Below are 8935 nucleotides of genomic sequence, written 5' to 3' on the forward strand. Positions count from 1 at the left end.
CCAATCAGGAAACCTCTAGGAGAAAAGGGAGGGTGCCCTTGACCTCATCTCGCCACGAGGAGACAATACTAAGCAGAGCTTACCTCCTCCAGGAAGCCTTCACATGCCTCCTGGCTGGTTTATGTCCTACTCAACCTGCTACAACAGACTCCAGATAACTCTCCTGAAGCACTGACCATCTTTGGAACATTTTACATTAACAATCATTCTGAGGACTTACAGGGTAAAAACTATCTCTCACTTATCTCTGAATCCTCAGTGCCTGGAACACAGTAGGTGCTCACTAAACATTGAGTGAATGTATGTTTAAAGTGTGCCTGCGTGAGTTCTCTACTTCCACGCCACCCCTTCCCTACAGTCCTGAGGTGATCTTACCATGCAAACAGCTACTCAATGCCATTGTCATCCAAGACCACATCCCTGCATAGACCACGCCCATGCACAGACCACGCCCATGCACAGACCACACCCCTGTGTAGACCACGCCCAGGCACAGACCACGCCCCAGCATAGACCACACCCATGCATGGCTCATTGGCTGTGAGGAGAAATTCCCAAGCAGCCTTACAACAAAAGGAGGACCCCAGAGAGGCAAAGCTGGGAATCGCATCATGAGGATGCCATCTATATATACCCTTTCTTCAAGAGAAACAGACATATCTATAAACACAGAAGATCTTCACACACCTAAGTCTACAAGTATGCATGTGGGGGGTTAGGGTGTGTGTGTGTGTGTGTGTGTGTGTGTGTGTGTGTGCACACGCCTCTTTTTGGACAGAGGGTGAAAAGCTTCACCCTACATGAGCATCTCCCTCAGCTCAGCCTCTCATCACCTTCTGTTTGGACCACTCATTCAGCAAACATGTATCGCTCCGCATTCATTTGAGCTTGCTAATATGCAACCTTGGAAAGCTGATATTTGGCATGACTTCAGGGTTCCAGGCACAAAGTCTGATCTCTCTACCCTGAAGCAAACAAGACACCTGCCTGTCTGGGTTCCACACACCCACTCGCGAGGATTATCCCGGCTGAAGGGTGTGCATGGAAAAGGAGGAGGCAGGCAGGCGGGCCCAGCCTCACTGCCGCGAGCAGAAGGAAGTTAGCCAGAAGCCGGAGGCTTGAGGCTCCCAGGACCCACACTTGGGATCCCCTCGTCCATGCTTTGTGAGGTCGCCTTGTCTCATGTCCACAAGTGGTTAGGGGCCCGATTCTTTCCTACCTTAAATGGTACTATATTTCAACCTGCTTATTTAATGCATTTCTCTATAGGTTTGTTGAGAACCAAGGAGCGAGCCTGCATTTTAGCATTGTAAGGATGCATTTCACATAGCTACGCAGTCATAGATTGATAGATTTCCATGTATCTGTGGCCACAATGGGTTAGGCCGACTTTGGAACATTTTACATTACATTTGCAATGCAATCTTTCTGAAAGCTATATATAATTGGACAGTTCTGGGGCCTGGAGAGCCATCCCATCCAAGAAATACCTCAAAAAGCAATTAAATATTTTACTTCAGGTCAAAGAATGTCAAGGGAGGTTTCCATTAACACTCAGACCAAATTTTTTTTAAATCACATCTCTTACCACCATTTCTGGATATAATTAGATAGATAGACTAGATATCACACAGACAGAAATTGCGCCACGCAAAAAACAAACAGAACAACTCCCTTCCTTTCTCAAATTGCATAGAAACTCTACCGACACCCAGACACTCGGTGTGTGTATGCCCTTGTTTCTCTTCCCCTCCTCCATGGCTCGGTCATTTAATAAGGAGACCAACTTAGCCTTTCTGTTCTCTTCTGTTAATTTTAGTTTAGCTCACTTGCCCGTTTCCCCAATTCTGAACAACACAAAAAGACAAGGAGGAGCCCTCCTATTGGAGTGAAAAGATGGTTTGTAAGCACTTATCATATCTTCCCTTTAATCTTCACAAAATCTAAATCTTCAAGAGGCTGTGTGGCTGTCCGGAATCCTACTGTGGGAACAGAAATCTCCAGCTCAATTTGTCCCTCCCGGAGTCAGAGAATGTCCAAGCAGAGGTCACATCCTATGGACCCAGGTTTTCTGCAGGCAATGCCTTTCCCCCCGCAGTCACTGGAGCTTAGCAGAACGTCCTCTTGCCTGGGGAGTGGGATATCTCATAAATACTTTTTTAAAGACTTCTGGGAAGAGGAAATGTGTGTCTTATCTGCCTCGTACCCCACTGAGCCTCTGGCCTCCAGCTTAATTTACCTGATGCACTTAGAGGGAACTAGCTGGGGGGTTAGTTGTCTCCTCCAAGAGAATCAGGAGTGGAGCAGGGCCAGACTAGATGACAGCTGTCCTCTCCCTGAGTGACTAGAGATAAAGCACCAGGGCTCCCATTGGGAGACCTTGGTCTCACCAAAGACAATCCTCAATTTCTCTGCCCCTGTCTCTAACCCACTTAGACCACAGGCTGCTCCTCAGAAACTCCTGTGTCTGTACTCAGGGCCAGGGGACCCAACCACAAGCATCTAGAGGGAAAAGCTCACCGAGGAATGGGAAGGTCATCTAGCTCCTTCCACTATTTTGTGTTTAACTCCTTCCTCTGACTCATCCAGAAAGGGACAGGTGGGTATCGTGGATTCCTGTCAAAAAGACCATGAGAGCAAAGACTTGGGAATGACAAACAGTCGGTCATCTACCAGGAGCTATGAGCAAGTCCTTGTTGAGGGGGCAGCAACACAAACCAGGGAGTGGTGACACAAAGCCAGGAGGGGGTGGGGCCGCCATATCCGAATTTAGATTCTGTTCTGTAGGGAGCAGGAATGAGGGGCCTTCAAGGAATTCTATGTAGGAGAATGGCATGGGCTCATTTACATTTAAAGTATGTCTATGTAAAAATTGTTTATTTGGACATAATTTCAGACCTACAGAAAAGTGTCAAGAACGCACAAAGAATTCCTAGATACCCTTCCATGCATATTCATCCAAATCTCTCTCTCTCTCTCTGTTTTAACATATACAGATACACAGACATACAGAGGGTGCCAAAAAATGTATACACATTTTAAGAAAGGGAAACTGTATTAAAATTGCAATACACAATATATACCGATAACAAAAGATGAGTACAAGTCACGCTTGACTTCTGCAATTACAAGAGGTGCTCAAAGTGGTTCCCATCAGCATCCAGACACTTCTGATTATGGTGAACTACTGCTTGAGCAACGTTGACCAAAGTGTCCACTTGTATACATTGTTTTGGCACCCCCAGTATATGTATGTTCAGGGGAAAAAACATAGACAAATAGATACAACGATATAGATATATGTACATGTATATATATATATATATATATATATATATATATATATATATATATTTATTTATTTATTTATTTATTTATATAAAACTGGGGTATATCTATATATACAGATTGTATGTATATACATAAGTATGTTTATGTACATTTGTATGGACATATATAAACATATTTCTATATATTTATATCTATGTGTGTATATATACATATCTGTTTATGTCTGTATCTGTTTATTATGTTTTATTTTCTTTTTCCTGAACATTTTGAGAGCAAATTGTGGACGTGATGCTCTTACGTCGGACTTTCAAAATGATCCTTTTGGCTTCTGTCTAAAAGATGGTTTGCAGCCAGAGAGACTGCAGATGGGAAAATGGGTGAGAGCTCGTCGGCCGTCAAGGTGAGAGCTGCTGAAGGCCAGACCAGGCTGGGGCTTCCTAAAGTCTCATCCATCATGTGTGGTGTGTGTCACACAGCTCGGTGAGAGATGGTGGGACATGGCACATGGTGGCAGGCAGTTTGAGGTGGTGCCGGGTTTCTGGTGGGATCTGCTGTCTCTGCCGGTGGCGGTGGTGGTGCTGTTCACTGAAATGGGGTGTGAGCTGCGGGAGGCATGGGAAGTTCGGTGCTGGGCACGTTAAGACCAACATGCCTTTGAGACATCTGGATGGAGATACTGAGGGGGCAACTGCCTGCTTCAGGGAGCCAAAGCACCAGGGAGAGGCCTGGCTGGAAAGACAGGTTTGCAAGCCGTCCGTGTGACGGTGGTCGTGGGGAGCCCAGGGCTAAGATCACCGACGGAGACCAGGAGCCTGGAGGCAGATCACTGTAGAACCTCGACCTTTTAGGGACCTCATTCCACATCTTGGGGCCATGCAGGACAGAGTTAAGCCTTTGTCCCCTAGGATGGCAAGTATCCCAGGACGTCCCTTTCATGGTGGTGAAACCACTGACTCTGCCATGGAAAAGCCAGGTGGCTGAGGAGTCAGCTGTGGGGGCCTGGAGGGTGACTTACTGCTCACAGCTAGGGTTTCCTAGGAGTCGGGAAGGGGACAGATAGTAGGCATTAATCCTCTCTGATCTGAGAGGCTGGCTAAGGGCAAGAGAGAATGGGTTCCGTCTCAGTGAGGTCACAGTGCAGGCCGCAGCACGTCTCCCCAGGAGAGGACAGGCCAGGGCCTTGCCCAGTGTCCTGGAGAGTCTGGGAGAAGAAGGGGTGGGTGTGGGTGCCACCACCCCTGGTCCTGCCATCACTGCAAAGGCATGGCTTTGCGTGCGTGCGTGTGTGTGTGTGTGTGTGTGTGTGTGTGTGTGTGTGGTGGGGTGGGGTGGGGTGAGGGGCACGGGCAGGAGGGGAGGAGACTTTCCTGCTGAGATTTTAACATCAGCCAAATTCCTGTTTCATCTGTTTTTGTTTGTTTGTCTGGATTGGGTTTAGTTTTGGGTCAGGTATCCAGAGTTCAAGCCCTCCCTCTAACATTTTATAAAATGTGAGCTCACGGAAGTCACTTCCCTTTTCCACCTCACCTTTTCCATATTTGCTAGTGAGAAACCCAGACACAACACATTAATGGCACCCAAGGTTGGGGATTCCACTGAAATGAAAATCTCAAAAGAAAAAAGAAAAAAAAAACCAATGCGATCAGTAAAGAGGGCCAACTTTTTATTTTGACAAGTAAAGGCAAAGACGTTTTATCATTACTATCCCTTTCAATAACGAAAGAGCATTTTAAAACCAACAGCTCTGGAAAGTGTGTAGTCTCAAAAAACAAACAAAAGCGTAAGACCTTCCAAATAAATAAAAGTCAGCAACCGTATACCAACTAAATATGGTCACGTTCCCATCTCTCAGGGGTTTGTTGAGAATGTCACCGACTGTTGACAGCCTTTGGACCAGGAACTGGGAATGTTCTTTCTGAGTACTGGGCTCCTTCCGGCTCTGGCACCTGTTAGTCCAGATGCTTGCTGTGCCCTGACGAAGCTCTGCTACTGAGAAGGAGGGCTGGCCCTCGGGGACCTGGAGTTTGGCTGCTGTGCTCCTTTCCCAGTGCTCAGCACACACTTGGCCCCCACAGAAGAGATCTCCCTCCTTCCATCTCCTCATCACTCCCTGCTCTACTGCTGCCCGCTGCCCAGTGCAGCTCCCTGGGCATTCTGCTGTGCCAGGTCCACATATAAGTGAGATCGTATGGTATTTGTCTTTCTCTGTCTGACTTATTTCACTGGGCATAATACCCTCTAGGTCCATCCATATTGTTGCAAATGGTAAGGTTTCATTCATTTTATGGCCAAGTAATATCCCACTGTATAGATGTCCCACCTCTTCTTTATCCAGTCGTCTATTGATAGACACCTCAGTTGCTTCCACATCTTGGCTCCTGTGACTAACGCAGCAATGAATCAAGATCATTCTTAAACCTACCCTTCCCTTTCCACCTCTATCGCTGCTACCTTAGGCCGGGGCTTTACCATTTCTTCTCTCCCAACTGATCACCCTGCCTCCACCTCACCCACCTCACGCCCCCTCCCACCTCCCTGTGCGAGGTGCTGCCAAACTAGTCTCCAAAAACACTCTTTCAGTCGTGTCCCTCCTTTGGCTCCCCTTCCCTATAGAAAAATCATACTGTGTTTACACCTGGAAAGGGCCTTAGGGATTATCATGTTTTACAAAGTAGAAAATCTGAGCCCCCAAGGAGGAGAAGCCAGTGGTCCACAAGCACACGGATAACTGTTGTCAGAGCCAGGAGTATCCCCGGGCCTTCTAAGCATAAGCCAAAGCCTTGCTGCCTCCCTGTGTTAGCCCATCACATTGTTAAAAATAGACAGTGTGCCACGAAGGGTTACCTGGGCACGGATTAGGGCCAAAGCCGCATCTCCTTGCACACTTCAGTTTCACCTCCAGAACCGTCCCCGGGTCCTGACCCTGCTTCCACAGCCCTCTGCCTCTTACCACCAACCATCAGACGGTCAGGTTGGTCTTTTTTTCCCCTCAAAACACACACAGTGTTTACCTACTTCAAATGTTTTCTCAGCCCACATGCCCTTGCCCGGAACGTTCTCATTCATTTATTGAGCTCTGAATGTGAGCCAGACGTGTGCTTGGTGCCAGGACGCAGAGGACACGGCTGAGCCCCAGTCTCAGCGCTGTTCCTGTCCCCTCTGATGCTTAGCTGTCAACACCAGCCTGGCCCAGCGGTGAGCACTCCTCGGAGCTCCTGTGTCACCCTGCCCCCTGCCACTCCTCAGGTCCTGAGTCACGGTGTCTGCCTCCCAGCTCCACTTCCTCTGCCACATCGCATCGGCCTGGCTTTATCTCCCTCAGAAGATCACACACTCCTTGAGCTCTGGGCCTGTGTGTCACTCAGGTCCCCTGTCCCCAGCGTCCCCGCCGTGGTGTCTGCTTCCTGTACACTGGATGACTGCCTAGCTCCCTGCCAAGCTCAGCCCGTGCACGTCTACCTGGCTCAGTCCTGCTCCTTCGCAGGCCAGATGTGCCAACAGGTGCCAAGAACTAGAAACCAAGCAAGCAGGTGTGTGTTTGCAAGCCAGAGGCATGCTGGGGGGTAAGGCCCCCTCCCACCTCCTTCCGCCAATGCACACACCTCGTCCCCCTACCTCACTGTCATGTTCATGTTCATGCCGGTGAAATGAGGATGAGATGAACACCAAGGAAAACCTGAAGAGGAAAAAAATGTCCTCGGGAGCCAAAAGGAAGCTTGGGCATAGGAACCATGCAAAAGAAGTGGGGACCATACGCCTGGCAGATAGGGACCCATGGGAGGTGGGTAGTATGTGCATATGTTTTGGAAGTTGGTAGAAAATACCACCGTCCATCCCAGCAGCTTTACTGAGAACTGGCCTTATGGTCCCATAAACACTTGGGGCTCTGTGTGCATATGTGAATGTGAGTGTGTGTGTGTGTGTGTGTGTGTGTGTGTGTGTGTGTGTACAAGAGGAGAGACAGAGGGTTGGAGAAAGAGAAAGAGAGAGGGCGATGCGAATGAAAGCCAGGGAATGGTATCACCCAAATGCCCAGGGTGAGCGTGTGGTCTTCTTGGCGGCTTCTAGATCACCCATTTCTTTTCTGTCCTCTGGTGGTAGAAGCCGTGTGTTCCTCAGGCAGCTGACTCAAGAACCACAGAAAGCCTGCTCTGGGGGTCTGGGGCTTGTGCGAGAAAAGATGACAGATTTCACACCCAAACCCCGGGAGTTAGCTCATGTCTCATACTGTCTCGAGCCAGGCCACACAGGCCACACACCAGGGTCGTGCGGGTTTGATGTTTTCCAGCTAACCCACGTCAAAGAATTGAAAAATATCTGTAAGCATTGGACATAGGAGGATAAGAGGCCATGACCACTATTTCTCCCCCGTCCCACTCGCAGGCCCAACTCACGGAGGCAGACTTGCCACACTGGAGCCCCTCTGCCATGTGGCCTTGAGAACGGTGACGGTCTGTCTGCCGTGCTCACCACTGTCCCCAGCTCCTTCTGAGGAATCACTCATTGGTCCCCGCAGCGTAACTACCCCCACACAGCCTTTCTTCTCTGCCATCAGCAACCCCTTTCCGCAGCCCTCTGGGGTGCCTTTTGTCAGAGGGACAGCAGGTCCAAGGGACTCTCCTCCTGGGAGACCTCCACGCCTCTGCCTCTCCCTGTTCCTTGCCCACGTCCAGCCTGTGATCCCGGCAAGTCAGGACCACGGTTTAAGTATGAGACCACTGACTTCCAAGCCCGTGTCTTCTAGTGTTTGCAGCATGACATCCAAGGTCACGGGAAACTGTAAGGCTTTCAGTAGAGAAATGGCAAAACTCCATGTCTGAAATTTTAAACGTGCCATCCTCAGCACCAGCTTGCCTATTTCATTTCTGTCAGCCAACATCTCAGGCAAGGTCTCATGACACTGGATGGCAAGCAAGTGACTCTACTTGCCTTCAAATTTTGCAGCTACCTCCCTATTGCATATTTCTAAGAGTGCGTCTTGCCCGAGTATCAGAGCCCGGCCCCGTGGGTCCCCCAACAGTGGCTGAGTACTTACACTCTGTGCCAAACACTATTCACATACTTCACACGTGCTGTCCATTTTAACCTTACACGCTGTCAGTAACCCCTTTAGCAGATGAGGCAACCGAGGGTCAAAGGCACCAAGTGCCCAAGGCCACCCAGCTGGGGAAGTTCAGAGGGCCGCGCCCCCGAACACCACTTGCAGATTTTTTTAGAGCCACGTTTCATCCTTTGTCAGTTATGGAGAGCATCTAAGCGGGGACCATCCCTCTTTGTCCTGGAATCTCTGACAGGAATGGAGGGACCGAATCAGGACGAGGTATGGCAGCGCTCAGAACCCGGGACCCAGCCCAGGTGACTCCTTCAGGCTTCGTAGTTCCTCCACCCCCTCCGCTTATGCTAATCATTTCTCCAGAAATGTTGGAGTCCAGGTGACCTACACATATGCAAAGAGAGAGATAAGTGCCGTCTACTGTAACCACCCAGTGTCTTTTCATGGCACCTAATGGTTTTCTCAAGAGCAGGCAGGACAGAGGGTTGCAGATGCCATTTATTGGTTACATACCGTGTTTCCCCGAAAATAAGACCCGGCCGGACCATCAGCTCTAATGCGTCTTTTGGAGCAAAAATTAATATAAGACCT

The sequence above is a fragment of the Rhinolophus sinicus genome, chromosome 7, assembly GCF_057876585.1.
Source record: "Rhinolophus sinicus isolate RSI-liver-muscle chromosome 7, RSI-T2T, whole genome shotgun sequence".
Lineage (NCBI taxonomy): Eukaryota > Metazoa > Chordata > Mammalia > Chiroptera > Rhinolophidae > Rhinolophus > Rhinolophus sinicus.